This window comes from Peromyscus maniculatus, chromosome 10 (genome assembly GCF_049852395.1).
Source record: "Peromyscus maniculatus bairdii isolate BWxNUB_F1_BW_parent chromosome 10, HU_Pman_BW_mat_3.1, whole genome shotgun sequence".
NCBI lineage: Eukaryota > Metazoa > Chordata > Mammalia > Rodentia > Cricetidae > Peromyscus > Peromyscus maniculatus.
Genome location: NC_134861.1, coordinates 58,240,266 through 58,257,227, shown reverse-complemented (window position 1 = coordinate 58,257,227; position 16,962 = coordinate 58,240,266).

The window sequence follows — 16,962 nt, the reverse complement described above, 5'->3', positions numbered from 1 at the left end:
TACAAAAAGAAAGCAAACCTGAAGAGTGGCTTCCCCTGGGCTAACAAGGAGTATTTTCTACCAATATAATTAAAATTCAGATGTAGCATGTTCTCACCATGCTGCCTGTCCGGTGGGCACATTATAAATGGGATGGATCATTGCAACACAGAGTTGGACGTAGGGGAGGCTGAGGTGCACTGCAGAACAGCCTGCTTCCTCTCCTCCAATTCCCCCTTTCTAAGAAAAGAGAATACACAGCAAAGGGAGAAGGGACTGTGAGTTTAAAAACAGCTCATGTTCCCTAGAGGTCCTGGAAGAAAACAAAACCTTTCTAAAGGGGGGAATAGAATGCTTTCCGCCCTACAGCAACATTATTTCATCTTAAGCATTGAGGTTCTTTTGGCTTCACTTAGAATACACAAACCATTGGGGGAGAGAGTTCCAGGGAATGAAGAAGGAAGAATGAAGAAAACACAGACCTGTAGCCTGCACAAACCTCCCTCCCTGGTTCATAGATTCCAAAGGGCATGGAAAAGAACACAGAGGAGCTGGGAACCCCAAAGTGTATCTCCTTCCATAATACCTTTCAGGTAACTAATAACTGCTAAGAGAGGGAGAAATTGTCATTCATGAGGATGAGCCCCTCATTGGCTATCCAATACCAAATGGTCAGCACTGAAATTATATACATACAAGCAACACTACATTGTTATATTTATACATTTGTCTGTTTATATGTGCATACGCACACACGCAGGAATGACAAGAACAATTGGAGAGGATGAGGCTGTGAATTTGGGGGGAAGAGAGGAAACACATGGCAGGGCAAGGGGTTGGAGGAAGGAGAGTGGAGAAATGATGTAACCATAATTTCATTTTTTAAAAAATACAAATTAAGTCTTATTTTCCAGTGAAACTCATTTTTTTTTTGAAATTTTAATCCATGTCATATAAAAGATTACATTAAAATGTTTTCACATTCTTTTCAGTTTTCAAGACATTCTAGTTGCATCTTAGCCTGTTCTTTTGGCTAAGTGCTGAAATCTATATATAATTTCCCAGATCAGATACAAATGGCTTTTATTTGAGACTAATTCTGAAAACCTTTTTCCAGTATGTACTGTGAGCTATTATTTCAGGCCTTTCATGAGAGGCAGATACATGAGTACATAATTGCAATACACTTTAGACTGTTGAGAGCTAGATTCAAAGCATGAAAACTTAACTGATGGATGTATTCAAATTAGGAACCTAAGGATGGGCAGGCTAGAAAACACAAAGAAGAACCATTTTAGATTAGAAATCATATTATCAAATGTATGTATATGAGAAATTATACACTGGGATGACAATAGAAAGGTGTGGTTTTAGGGAAAGGCTCAGTCAGGAAGGGATGAGAAAAGTTGCATCCAGAATTTGGAAAGACTAGAGAAATCAGAATTTGGCTTTGTGTATAGAAGTGAGAGGTTATATGTTTTAAACCAAGACACCAAAATGATGAAATCTGTGCTACATGTCACATATGGCACTGATGCCATAGATTTAATTCTTGGAAAGCTTGGGGGTCTACATTAAAGCTGTTACAGGGCAAACAACGAAAGTGGACATCTTGAAAGCAGATTGAATTTGGAGTAGAGTACGATAGACAGACTGAAAGAAACTGAAAGCATTGGATATATGCCCAATTTTTTTGTTAGTCACTGATAAAAGAACTGTTATAGGCAATGGAATATAACTAAGCCATTTTACTTAGGTCACTTCCTAGATGGTAAATGTATTAAGAAATATATGAGGGACTTTAGGTTTGTTGGAATGGAATTTGACTGATGTTAGATTGTAGCTTTCAAGTTAGCTCAGGAAAATGATTGAGATTGTGTTAGAAATGTAACAGATAGGTTAGAAGAGTATTGGCAAATATTTGAGCATTTTCTGTAAATGAATCCCCAGTATTAGAAGAAGATGAAGAACTTATACCATGCACATTCTAAATATCGAATGAAACAATACTAAATGCAAGATCACTAGATCCATTTATGTTTATTCCCTTATAGATGTGTGAGAAACCCTCCTGTCAGGATAAGAAGGAACACCCGAAACTTCCCTCCTTAGTTCCAATACCACTTGCTCATTTCATGTCTACACTTGTTTTCTGTCTAGCTTCTAAAGAATAGGCAATGTTTGCAAAATAAAACCTACCACAGGCCATGCTGCATGCACTTGTTAAAACAGGAATCTGCATGTTTCTGCGTTTTGTTTTCGATTAATTGATGTCACTGACCACAAGTAAAACTCACAGTTACAGTAGAGACACTCAAATAAATCAACTGCAGAAGTTCATCTGGATAGTTTTCTTACTCTTTAGACCCATCATTGTTGAGGGTCTAAAGACTGCTTTCAATTTCCTACTAAGCATCCTGTACTTCACTAACATGAGACAAATTAGCACATGGTCTTGAATTCATATAAAATATTATATGGTTAAAAAGATGACAGTCCTTAAAAGTATCCAGTCAAATATTAAAACAGGGGAGTAGGAGAGTTACTAGTGTTTTCTCTAAAGAAGTAAAATGACAGTAGTTGGATAAATTATTGATTCAAAACAAGGGATAAAAACAATAGTGTTTAATGTTTTGGTATAGTATTTTAATAGGAGTCCTGATGGTTAATGGTTCATAGTTCAGATGTCAGCACAAGAACTTTAAATATAAACTAAATGTAAATATTGTCAATGTGCTAATCAGTTTTAAAATGTTTCAAAAGATCACATGATGGAGGAGGGAGGGACCTGATGGAGGGTGGCAAGGGAGGGGCTTGAATAAGAAGGAAGTATAATGAATGACCTATGTGTATCCCATTATTGTGCATGCAAAAATAAATAAATAAAATAGTAAATAAAATAAATCAAATGGTAAAAACCAAAGCCAACATGTCTGTTTTTGGAGATAGATTTGATGCTCCTCCTTTTTGTTTTTACTCTGCTTCTTCCTCAAATCCCCAGAAAAAGAAGAAATAGCAATAAATTCCACTAGGAAAAAGAAAACAAATTATGATAGGAGAAAGAGGTCAACGAAGTCCAAGAAGGTTGAAAGTAGTAAAGTGTGTGACGCTAGAGGAGAACTGAAACTCAAGAATATAAATGGTGAAATGGGGCGGGGCTGGCAGGCACCAGAGATGCTCACAAAATCCCAGCACTTGGAAAGGCCTGGTGCTCCTGGACTTGAGAAGGAACTTCACATAGTAAGTAGTTTTTGTTGTAACTGGGTTGGAAGCAGGTAGATGTCTATGGCCCACCATCAGTTTCACAGAAAGCTTGAGAGTCTTTCCAGAAAAGACATCAGCAGAGAAGCTGAAGGCCTTATTTCAGCTTCTCACCTCTGAGAGCATGGATGGACGATTATAACCCCCTAGACAGAATGCCATAGCATCTGTGCACTGTAAGAGATAAATATCTGGGATTGAAGCATTCAGTGCCCCTCCCCCACTCCCAGCCCTTCAGAACCTGCCCAGACTTCACTGGATTGTCCAACCAACAATGAGGCTCTTAGTCTTAAGCCCTATCTATGAAGGTCAAGCTTGCAAACCGTGCATTTAATACCGCATGTTTAAATATGGGGAAATAGCCAGTGAGGTCAGGCATCTACAAAAGCCTCTAGTGGAAAGCTAGGGGCTGAACTCTGCAAAGTCAAACAAAGCATTTAAAAGAAATAAAGCCAACACAGGGAAGAGAAGAGAATACCAACCACACAGGGGCTTAAATTTACCAGACTCTGGGATAAGACAAGAAAATGTACATCTCCTCCCATCAAACCAGAAAAAAAATTTCCTTACAAAAATGAGAAATTTGCCTCTTGAGAAGGAACTCAGAAATTAAAATATATTAACAGAAAAATTTCAAACTAGTACATGGTCAGGAAAAAAAACAGTCAAAAAGACCTTGGAAAGATCAAAGAAAAATGCAGAGATTCACAGTGAAAGGTAGGGGGAAAGGAGGCTAGTGATATTAAAGATTTAATGAAGTAGTCCAATTAATATGAATTCTAGAAAGAGAAAAAGGAACAAATATAAATGTGTCCTAGAATAATTATTGGTAACCTCCCATATAGTACAGAACAATGATAAAGCCAGAATAAAATCAAACTTTCGAGGAGGACGTGCACTTATGGTCTACTGTGTTGCACTGCTGTGACTAATATTTACACAGCCAAAACAACAAAAAGATCGACCATTGCTTCAAATAAATATTATAGTTCTGTTACTAAGAAGGGCCCAAGAAGTGTATATCTGATGAATATATACAGGGAGGGATATGTGAGAGCAAAAGTGTTTATTACTCAAAGAAGAAGCTATTTATAACTAAATGCAACAAAAGGTAAAAATTAATGTTTAATAATCTAGGTTTTTGTGTGCCACCACCGCCCGGTTTAAGAACCTAGGTTATTTTTTTTTTTTTTGGTTTTTTTTTGTCCTTTGCTTTAAAAAGGACTCTTTAATGTGATGGCCTCTGGAAAGAAGGCTACAAAGAGAAAAGCAACCTCTGACTTCTTGAGACTGGTCTACTATTGCCCTGGTGTTTGCTAGGGGCTGCTCTGGACTTCACAGCTAGAAGTTCGAATTCTCACATTGGAAAATAAAACGTCTTATAGAACCTCAATATCACGTAGGAACAAGAGAAAACAAAGATCCCCCTATCATCACATGTCAACACAGGTGGTGTATGAGCCTTGTCTCATCCATGAAATACCACTTGTGTCCTTCTCCCAGTCTCTGCACTAGTTGCTTAGGAGCCTCTGCATCTTTAGTCTCATTATAGTCTGCTCTTCTTATGGAGATTCAGTGAGGGCTTGGCATGTAGGTCAGGGGTCAAGCATTTGTCAGTACTTCTAAGGCCTTAACTTCCACCCTCAGCACCAAAAAAAAAAAAAAAAAAGAGAGAGAGAGAGAGAAAGTATTGAGATATTGATACACTCAGTAAAAACCAGCATTATCCCGTTTTACATATTATTCAAATTCAAAAATAGAACACCATCTCCAAAACACCCAATCAAAGTACAAGTCAGATCATCAGATGAGACTGCCTCACAGCTCTCCGTGGCAAGTTTTCCCTCACTGAAACAAAAAGAATTGTTTGATCCTACTTGACCAATTTCAGGTGTCCATGGTAGTCTTTGGCAGGAAGACATTGATAAGTGTTTGGGAATTTGGGGTGGAAGGAGTACAAGGTTGAGTGATCTATTGTTTTTCTTTGGAATCATAATACTATATGGCTCACAATGTGGCTACATTCCCTAGGTATAAGGTGTATGCATATTTTGTAGAAGGGCTTGATTCAAGTGTTATCTTCACTACAGATCTCTGGCAAAGTATTAAAGCTGGCATAATAAATCACATCTATGGAATTACTTCAAAGTAGTCAGTGGAGACTCTGTTAACTTTATAAAGGAAAAAAGTATCACTTGGAAATGCTTAGAATTCATTGTCAAATGTTTAATAGTAAGCAAAAACCTAATTGGCTGGGCAAGATTTTCAGAGGTGGAATGATCTCCAACTGGATATAACCTGGAGTGAAGTGCTTTATCTGAACAGAGTTCCAAACACAGCCAAAATCAACAATTGTTTGGTGATTCAGACAAAGATGAAATGTCGTAAACATCCCACATACTCTTTTTAAAATATTATCATACCTTTTACCATCTTAAAAACAATACAAACAAAAATCTCTTTTACTGTCATAAATATTATCAAGTATTTTGAATTACTTCATAAATATCAGAATCTTCTTATACAATTCCTAAAATTATATCCTAAGATTTATGAAGGTGATTGACTCCTTGTTAGTGGTTTTAAAACAAATGAAAACAACAGAAAACTCATTTTCACAAGTGTACATGCCAAAAGAAATGGTAATGGAACAGTTTAATGATAGATTTCAAACATCTTTCATTTTTGTCATTTTGTATATGCTAATGAGGCACAGAAGTAAAAGAATTTGGATTTGGAAAATAACAGGAGACACGTTGACAGAGATGTTTTCATTCCTTTGTATGTAAGCAAATGCGTGAACGTTTACCATCCAATTAAGCAAATTCATGAACATTTACCATTCAATTATAACTGTGAGTGATTCTGAGATGGTTTCTTACATATAGATGTTCAGTGTTGAAACTTCATTCTCCTTGGGCAAGTTCCTTAGTCATAACAAAAAGCAAATGGTCTCTTCTATTCTACATGTCAGAAGCTATCCTTGACTTGAGAAGCAATTATGTATGTGTTCTATGATGTGAGTGGCAAGTCCCCTTTTCAATAGCATTAATGGCCTCCAAAGCAATGCCAGTGCTTCAGATTACAGCCTTGCAACACTTCTCCATTGAGTCATTGTTGTGTTTGTAAAGATTCTGACTCTTTATACAGTCATGGGCCTATCACATGAAACCAAAGAAATAACTTTCATGTGAACTGAAAACTAGATGGCTTTCTCCTCTGCCAAAGTTTTCTGAAGCAGATTTTCACAGGAGTGTGTGTCCAGTGCATTACCGCAGTTTATGTATATGTGTGTGCATATATATACATATATATGAATAAGACAGACTTTCATAAGAGGGTGTGTCCAATACATTACCACTATCTATCTATCTATCTATCTATCTATCTATCTATCTATCTATCTATCTATCTATCTACCTATCTATCTATGTATATAACAGATTTTCACAAGAGGGTGTATCCAATGCATTACCGCAGTATATGTATGTGTGTGCATATATATATATATATGTGTGTGAACAAAACAGATTTTCACAAGAGGGTGTGTCCAGTGCATTACCACAGTATCCTTTGCTGTCTCAGTGTTTCTAGTGCTTACTCCACCTTCTTTATGGCTTGAAGTTTGTCAGGCTATGATTATAGGTCAGAGCAACAAATCCACATACACACAAAAAAGAAAGACACAAATGAGCGAATAAAGGATGTTTTCTACAAAAGAGAGGAAGAAAGTGCTCTGTATGTTTTAACTTGAATATACTTCACTTATTCTGCCATATTCCCTCTATGTGATCTTTGCCTCTGGTCTTATCAAAACAAAACTTCTCTTTTACGTACTCCTTGACATCCTAGAAACCTTAATCCCAGACATACACAAAGACTCCTCCCTTGAAAGCTGAACTGTCATCAGAAATCTGATTCCTTACACTGCGAAATATGAACATAAGATTTCCTCATACTGCTAAAAAAAATTACCTTTGTAAGCCAGGCCGGGTGGCACATGCCTTTAATCCCAGGACTCGGGAGGCAGAGCCAGACTTACCTCTGTGAGCTCAAGGCCAGCCTGGTCTACTACACAGAGAAACCCTGTTTCGAAAACAAAAACAAAAAACAAAAAAGAAAACAGAAAAAGAATTACCTTTGCAACAAGCTAGTTCATAAGCATGAAGTGCACACTCAAGAAACTGTCTTGAGGCAAACAAGAAAGGAATGTGATGCCCAATACCATGCTTGTCAGACATAGTTGAAATTATTCAACTCCATTTGAATGAGTTAGGGTCCCCTCAACATCCCATCGTATTCATCATGACCAGGAGAGTTATGCTGTACATACATAGCTCAGAGATCGTGTCTCTCAGAAATAAAGTTCATTGAAAGTGGAAAACTAGGCTCCTCAGAGCTGCAATTTATCCCTTCTTACACCAGCCTTATCATAACATATTTGGTCAGTCAACTACCGTCTTATGTAATCTATATCTAATTATTGGCTGTACCCAAAATCAGAAAAGAACATGCTGTTAATCTTTGTTTTCACGTGACTCTTTTCCCTTGTTCTCACTACCATGTTCAGGACTACTTGGAAGATCTCAGTGAGGAGCAATGTGGGGAAAGAGGAGCCATTTTGACCTTAGGCAAGACTTTTCTTATCCAAACTTCTCATCATTGGCATGTCCTTTCTGGCCCTGTTTTCTACTTACTTTTCCATTTCAACACACTTTCCATGTTGCTCCTTCCCTCACTGTCTAGCATCAGCTGCCAAAATCACCTACATAAACCCATTTGTACTAGAACCTTGGCAGGTCCAAGATTCTTCGGAGGCATTATTTGAATTTTTAAAGAACGAATCCGCAAGGGCAGCTCCTGAGGCTTCTACGCTCTGCCTGTTCAGATACCTGTCAGCCTGTGCGTTAGGTCTGCACAGCGCTGTGCTCTCATAAGATACTTTTCTTTGCGGTTTGTTTTTTACTCCTGAGAACTTTCAGAAATAACACGCTTACTTACCCACCCATTTCATATTTCAGAATCAGCTATAAAAATTCCAAGGAAACTGCATTTAATTTAAATAATTTCTCCTTTAACTCCTCAGGATGAAAATGAGAACAAGAATGAATTAATTTTATTCTCTGGAAGGAATGACTCTTTGGACGGAGGCAATCCAGTACGTTTTTAATGATATATTTGCATTTAACTGTAGACCCAGATAACAGTCCCAGTGTAATCCCAGATTCCCATATTGAATTAAATCCGATCTGGGCTATTTGGGTCGCAGAGCAAAGAAGTGTCCTCTCTGTGTCATTTCATTGTAAATAGTGGGTGCGCATTAGTTTCCCTCTATAATGTGCATTTATTTTTGGAGCTCATTAAAGAGGTTAGTCAATTTAAGTAGGTCTAGTCAGTCGATAGGAGCAGACGCTGAGGTTGGAAATACTCTCTGTAGTATTATCTAACCACATAAGATGGGGTCCTTTTTAATTCCTGGATGCTAGCTTCAAAAGACTGAAGAGTCTCATTTGAAATCCAGGCCTTCAAATTAGGCCTGCACGTCACATGGAAAAACTTTTCCTTTGTATTCATATTGTCAATTCTAAATGACAGTAATTTAGTTTGAAAAGGAAACTCTCCAATGCGCCGTGAGCTGTAGAAGCTGTGCCATCCAGATGTGCGTGAGGGTATGAAGATTCATTTAAATCCCATAGTTCAAGTTGTCTTCTTCAGCTGCTTTTTATTCTTCTAATATTTAAAACCAACCCCAGAAAATTAGCAAGGTATTTGTGAATTAATGATTAAACTGTATTTCAGTAATATTGACATAGATATCTATTCATGTCTACAGACTGGTACACAAGTTGGTGCCTGTGTACAGGAAGTGGCCTTCTTAAGCTCTGAGGGACTTTAATTTCTCAAGTGCTTAATTTTTATTGTAAAAGGGACTGATAGTACTAAGATATACATATGTACATACATTCGTACATATATGCATACCTATGTGCAAGTATGTGTACATGTAAACATGAATGTGCATATGAGCATCAATATGCATGCACGTGTGTGCTCATGTATGTGTGTAAATGTGTATGTTATGTGTGTGTGTGAGCATGTATGTGTATGTCTGAGAGAGAGAGAGTATGCACGTGCACTTTTATGTATGAGTTTTCAGTTCTAGAACTCTTTTGTCTATTTCTAATGTTCAGGAGAATTGTTATGTTCACCCATGGGGAAAACTGTCTCCTATATTTCTTTACTTTTAAAAATCACAATTGAGTTCAAGTCTTCTGAATTTGAGTGGTGCAGTTTAAAGCTGTCCAACAGAGTAATTTCTAAAGAATTGACAATTACTAACCAATGAGTTGGAAAGTGCTATAGAACCTTTAAAAGATGCATTTAACATACTTAAAATATTTTCAATAAGAAAATTGATATTTAAAGGAGGGAAATGGATTCCTGTATCCTTTATGGCACTTCACACATTCTCTCTTAAACAACAGTTTTAAACTTAACATTCGGAAAACAATTTCAACATTCATAAGGACTGAGAGAGTGAGACACAAGGATACATGCCAAGGAAAATGCCTGAGATGTAACACACATCCACTCCAATATCTGATAAGATTTTCTGGGAATCGATGACCTATGGGAAAGATATTCACAAATAGGACTACTCTTGTGGTTTTTAAAATGAGAGTTGGATTCCTTATCTTTGTCCAAAGAGACAGAGTATGTTTCCATGACCTTGAAGACAGATACTTAGAGCTATTACTTGATCCAACAGCTGTGTCAATGCCCTTTTGTATGATATACAAAGAAACAACACAGAATCAGACCAATTAGTTCCATGTTTCAGAGTGTACGCCTCCAGTCTCCTTACATGATAGTCTGTTGGTTGGGATAATGGTAAGAACTCACCTGCAGTTTAGCTGTGAGATCTGGGCCAATGGCAGATATTATAACTCATCTAAGAACAACTCTAAGGGGCATCTCCTGTGAGCCACTAAGTGCACAAGCAGCAAGACAAGATTATTGAGAATCACCCGCTCCAGAGAAAGCAGGTGCTTATCACCAAATTTCTGTCATTAAAAACTAAGGAAAAACTGTCCTGTATACCTACACATATATAGAGAACAGGCCTCCTGAAGTGGGACATTTTGAGTGACTAAAACTGCATTTTTTAAAGAACAGAAGAAACCAAAATATTGGCATTTAAAACAACAACAACAACAACAACAACAAAAAAAAAAAACCCAGAAAGTAGTCACATGTTAGTTTCGAAGCAATACCTAGAATAGATTAAGCAAGGACAATAAAGGAAAGGGCACATTTAATGATAGGGCCACTGAGTACAGTAACAGATGTTGAAATATAAACAACCTAATACATTCTGACCAGCAGCTTCAACCTATAAGGAAGTCCCAGATTTATGGAAAGAACAGTGAAACCACAGATGAAGTAACTATGTAACTCTGAGGAAAAGCCCTACAGTAGAACAGCCTCCGCCCTCCCCTTGGGATTCAGCTCCCATGAATGAACTGTGGAGGAGCTGAGTCCCTCCCCATATGTTACAGCTTAAAAGAAACACACCCTGTTTCCATGGGAACCATAGCCATGAGGCAGCTACATCTTAAACTTAAGACAAAGGAGTCCTCCAGGTTATCTGCCAACTTAACTTTTTATGACAATATTCTTCTGCTTGATCCTGAAACTCAGCTTATTAGACATCATTCAGTTTGCTTGGTCCAGAACATGTTTTATGGATATGAGTTTGAACAAAATTCTAATCACATTTTCTGTGACCTACAACACGTCAGACATTCAGAGTTTTTTTCTCACTCATACGTGTTCCATCTGTAGATTCTACTAGAATTTCTATTTCTCTCCTGTTTAGTGCTCATGTGACTTTTCTTCCCATGTTCACCCTGTAGTGATTTGGTGTGATACAGAAATGCAAAAGCAATATTATCAGATAATCACCTGCATACCTTTTGAGACAAATGCTGAAATTCATAGTATTGGGATGTCTTTATAAGCCTTCAGTCAAGTATTGTGCCTGTTTCTATTACATAAAATACCCTTTTCTTCACAGGTCTGAGGAACATATATTTAGGAAAACCTAAGCATCAAGATATACAGTGGAGTTTATAGAAGTTCAGGCAAAATGTACTTCCCACAATTAAAGAATTCCCTTTATAAGGTTTCAGATAAAACATCAGTAACCACATCAAACAGTTGTGCAATACACCAGAAAAAGGAATTAAAATTAGTGCACTTAAATATGTGTGCATATTTATATAACATGCTCACATGTCCTCCATGTATTGTGGAAAGTCGTTCCACTTTGATGAGAGCTGATAAATCCAATTTTTGACACTAAATTGAGCAAAAGAACATAAGGCATTTTTATTCCTTTAACACATTTTACTAAAAATTAGCCTTTTGTTTACTTTGACTTACTTGTTTAGGCACTGAATAAAACGCCCATTCCTCATGTGTGCTCTATTATATGCGTCACATATCCTGTTTGTGTTTAGTCTACAAGGAAGAGCTAGCTAACTAACAATGCAAGACTGACTTAAACAGATTTCAAATGTTATATAAGCTGCCTGTGTATATATGCTTGTCTTTAGAGGCCTTTTATACTACTGGCAAATAAGTAGTTCTTAGCCTGTAGGGGCATGTTTAAAGATAATTCTGTATTTCACAACGAAGTTAATAGTGAATTCTTTCATGCGTAGTAGTTTTGTTTATCTTGACTGTTAGAATAATCACAGACAATTATGCCGGAAACAATGTGAATTGCTATACAGTAACTATGATTAAATAGTTACTAAGACTGTTTTTCTCTTATTAACAAGCTTAATATGAGTTTTCTACAGGACACACAAAAGGCATGATTTTAAACTAGTAATAGTGTCATGAAATTATTGTGAAAAAATAGTAGATATTCTTGTTCATGTTCTCCCGTAATGTATTAGCTCTTTTGACTGCTTAAGGGTTTATATTCATAATACCAGATACTTGAATGGAAATTTGAGTTCTTAGAACTCAAAAACATTATTGTGTGAAATAACATTCTAATTTATTTTGGAAGGAAATGCTTTAGTCCAGTCTATTTCCTGAGAATGTCTTTGTAAATACATAGGACTTTTTGAAACTCGCGCATGGCAACACCATGTCTTATTGCCCTTCCTGGCTGTGCTCTCCCGGGATAATTAGGTGTTTCGATGGCAAGATCAAAAAAGCCTAAATTTAGAAGGAATCACACAGTTCCAAAACTAGAAATAATCCTTTAGGGCTCCCTAGTGCTGCTTCCTTGTTTTATGAATGATGATGCTGAAGACAAAATGATGCCTTTTCTGAATGAGGACTCACTGCAGACCTCATCATAGCCAATCAGTTCCATGTGCCTGTGCTAGTCAAAGAGTGGCTGTTCATTGTTAAAAAAAAATCTGTGGTGTAAACTCACAAGGTTAGTTAAACTGAAACTATTGACTTACTTACCACTGCCTTGAGTTGTTTCTTTACATTTGTGTATCTGTTTATGGTGCTGAGAATGGAACTTGGGGCCTTGTGGATGTCTGTTAGCAAGGGCTCTGCCAATGAGCTACAATCTCAGGCAAGTATTAATTCATTGTAAAACATTTTTTAGTGGTACCTAATTGTGGTTTGTACAGAATAAACATTATTATAATGCCCCTATGTAATTTACTTAAAAGTTTATAGTCTACCTCTTACCCTGCATTTCCAAACAATCCAAATACCTAAGTATGTTTAAACTCACAAACAATTTGACTATTAGAAATAAAATGACAAAGATCAGAAATCATACATAACAAAGGGAAGGATAATACTGGAATTGAGAAAATAACGTTTTTAGACATGGAAATTGGCCCTGAGTTTTTTTGGCCAATAAGGCAGAAGATGTTAATTTTTTTGGTAGTGATAATTTTACCTTCTAGATCTGTATCAAAAAATATTAATATAATGGTCACCAAAAGAAGGTATGAAATGTATCATAATTTTTGCATGTTCCTTGTACTGATTTAAGTAAAAGCATTTGAACTTTATATTATATTCCTGCGGGGGAGAATTTCAACTGAAAGCACTATTAATTGAGATATATTATGATAATGTCAACTAATGCAGGGATAGGAGTAGTACAATTGAAGAATGAATGGTTACTGATTCCTTACAGTTCTACTTAAATATTAGAAGATCTACGCCTGAGGCCAGAATAGATCTGATGTGGTCCATTCATTGTTCTCTTGAAAATAGTGGGCTGAGGCAGATTTCCACTAAATTGAAATTTATTTTTATTTAATTATTTATTTTATTAATTCATTTAATTAACCAGATTCAATTTAATTCAGTTGAATTTGGTTAAAGTCGACACACCTCCTTGGATATTCTCCCAGTGATATCATCTCTCCAAAGATGCAGTGCAGTGAGGAAGCTTGAAAGTTTCTACAGGGCTCTATCAGCATGGGCTCAAAACAGCAGGATGTTCCTCTCCTAAGTATAGAACTAACTGGCTAGACTGGCATCTGTGAGGGAGAACAGGATGTGCGAACTAGAAGTGTAAACTGAATTTCCAAAAAAAAAAAAAAAAACCTATAATTTAAATTCTGCATAAAGAATGAAGTCTACAATAAAGAATCCATTGTTGGTAGACTAAGGGCAGTGTTTCATTAGTTTCATGTTTATTAATTTTCCCTTTAATAGCATTTTGCTTCTCGTCTTGGTTTCTGGTCTTCTTTCCCTTTTCCTTTTTAGTTGTTTTTGTTTTTGAGGTAAGGTCTCAGGTAGCCCAGGGTGGCTTCAAATTGTCTTTCACATGCTAGACTGACAATTGTGTTCCAATGCCGCCTCTCTACTGTATTTTCTTAGGCAATAACCATTTTCTTTGCAAATGTGTTTATTTGTATACTCCGAGAAACAAACACCTATACCAGGTTAAATATAGTAGGTGAATTACAAGTGGGAGAAAGGGGAGGGAGTAGGAAGAAACTTGGCCTGCTGTTAGATGAAGAAAAAGCAAGAAGATAGATGTTGAAGGAACAAAGGTATAGAATCATGATATACAGGTACTGCCAGAAGTTTCTTCCTGGGAAGACTAGGCAAAGTCTACATACCTACTTGTAAGGTCATAATGACAAACCAAGGTTCAATTCCACCATAGTTCACCCTGTGCAATCGATGAGTTTATTGGGCTGGCTTACAGAGTATGGGTAAGCAGCCACAGTGGAAAATTTTCACCCAGCATGGCTGCTGATTCCTCCATGGCTGTACAGAATGAGCCCTCTTCTCAGTTAATTTCCCCCATTCCATGCACAGCAGTATCTCCTGGAAACCAAGCGGCCACATGTAGTGAGGGCAGAATGGCACACTACTGTTTGGGAAGGAACTGGCTGGATATTCAGATGACATCCAATGCTACTCACCCTCCTGTCCTTTTCTGAGGGGATCTCAGCAGTCAAGAAGCCAAGTTGTGATTTTTACAAGTAGACATAGCTGCTCTTTGGAAGAAGGCTGTTGTTTGGCTTGGAGGTTAGTGCTAATGGTAGGCCTTTCGGTTTTAGAACTGTTTCCACATGAGTATTTGTGCTCAGGAACACACTTGCCAAAGTTTCACCACAATACCCAGACCTTGACCTGGGCACCGAGCTGAAGAAGGAGTTCTGACACAATTGTGGCAGTGGATTCCAGAGTTTAGGGACTGGGACCCTTGGTTAGTTTTTCTCTCAGTAGTCAGAAACCTAAGAGGTAAAGCCTTGTGGCATTTACACATTATAGCTGTGATCTGTCTTGAGGAGAATTAATTATAAATTTTCCCTCTTTAATCTGATATATTAGGTAGCCTACACTGTTAAAAGCTTTACAGGTTTACAAGTATTTTATTATTCTGCCACTGCCCTGTAGCTGGAAGTTTTCCTGTGTCGGGCTGGCCAGCAGTTGGGACAAATCTCTCCTACTCGCGTCCCCCCAAGTAAGCACACAGAGACTTGTATTAATTATAACTGCTTGACCCTTAGTTCAGGCTTTGTATCGACTAGCTTTTACACTTAAACTCAGCTCATTTCTGTTAATCTATATGTTGCCTTGTGTTCTGTGGCTTTACCCGTGTGCCATTACATGCTGCTCCCTGGATGTCAGCCTTCCTCTTCCTAGAATTCTCCTCATCTGCTTATCCCTCCTATACTTCCTGCCTGGCTACTGGCCAATCAGTGTTTTATTAAACCCGTGTACAAAAGCATTATCCCACAGCACTGCCCCATTATGATTCACATCTTAAAATTTACGTAGTCCAATACCTCTTACAGTCTGTGACAGGATACTTAGTTACCTTGATTAAGCTAAGAACAGTGGTTCCTTTACTTGTGGTGAATAGAAAAAAGAATGTCCAAGGGATTTGGAAATTATATCAGCTGCTTTTTTTGTTGCTGTGAAAAACTCCACTGAAAATGCAGCTGAAGGAAGAAAGGGTTTATTTTGACTTATCATCAAAACGAGATAGAGTCCATCGTGACAAGGAAGGCATGGAAGCAGTTAGGGAAAGCAGAGCTTCAGGGGCTGGATGGTGGCTGGTCACATTGCAAAACACACACACACACACACACACACACACACACACACACACACACACACACACACACACATGAAACAACAGAGCTAAAACAGGAAGTTCAGCAATGCTCTTAACCTTCAGAACCCACCCAGAGTGATGTTCTACCCGCACCAAGGCTCTATCTTCCAAAGGTTCTATAACCTTCCCGAATCGTAAGACCAGTTGGGGATAATGTGTTCAAATACATGTAGCTATCAGGGACGTTTCTCATTCAAAGCACCACAGAAGGGATGCTGCAGATAGTCATCTCTAAAAGTTGATTGGCAGGCAAGTGAAGGGATGGAAAGATGTGTCACTCAGTTGATTTCCACAGTAACTTTGTTCTCCCTTGCTTGCACATCAGGTCTTCTTCCAGTCTATTGGTTGTCATGGTCCATGGTAGTCTCAGACTTTCATTAGATACTTGCCTCCTCAAAGGGAACAAGCGCCCATGACTTCTCCTTTATGGATCCAATTTGGCACCTGGATTACTTGTTTCTGTTCTAACTTTTAAGTCTCTTCTCAATGCTGTCCTTTTCCACTTGTGAGTCCTGTCTGTTCTGTTGTCTTAAGCATGTGGTAACTCTTCTCCCCTGTCTAGTCCCTGAGTCAGTCCAATTATCTGGTGAATGAGACCTGTGCGGGTTGGCTTCAGAGTTGAAAACCCTGTTTTGACTTTTTTTAAACCAAGCACAAATAATAATATCAAATATGAGAAGAAAACTTGGCCAGCTCTTACTGAAATTTCAGTCCCTCTTTTGATATACAAAGTGTTTCACTCATAATTTTTAGCACAACTGTTCTTTCTGTCATTTCATAGTGCATGGCGCACACCAGAATTTTGTCAAAACAGAGTAAGACCTTCCTCACATGTACTAGAAGTCTGTTTTCATGCCCAAGAAATGTAATCGCATCTTATTCCCAGTAAATTGTAGGAGTAAACTCTATCAGTCAAGCATAATACTTCTGGATTTTAAGTGTAGATACTGAATATGTTGGTATATAAAACCATATATTGAAAAACAGTTTCTGAAAAGATGGAATGGCTACAGTTTGTGTATTTTTTTTCCTGAGAGTAATTGTGTAACTCATTTAAATCTTCTGCTTTCATACTTTAAAATTTGAAT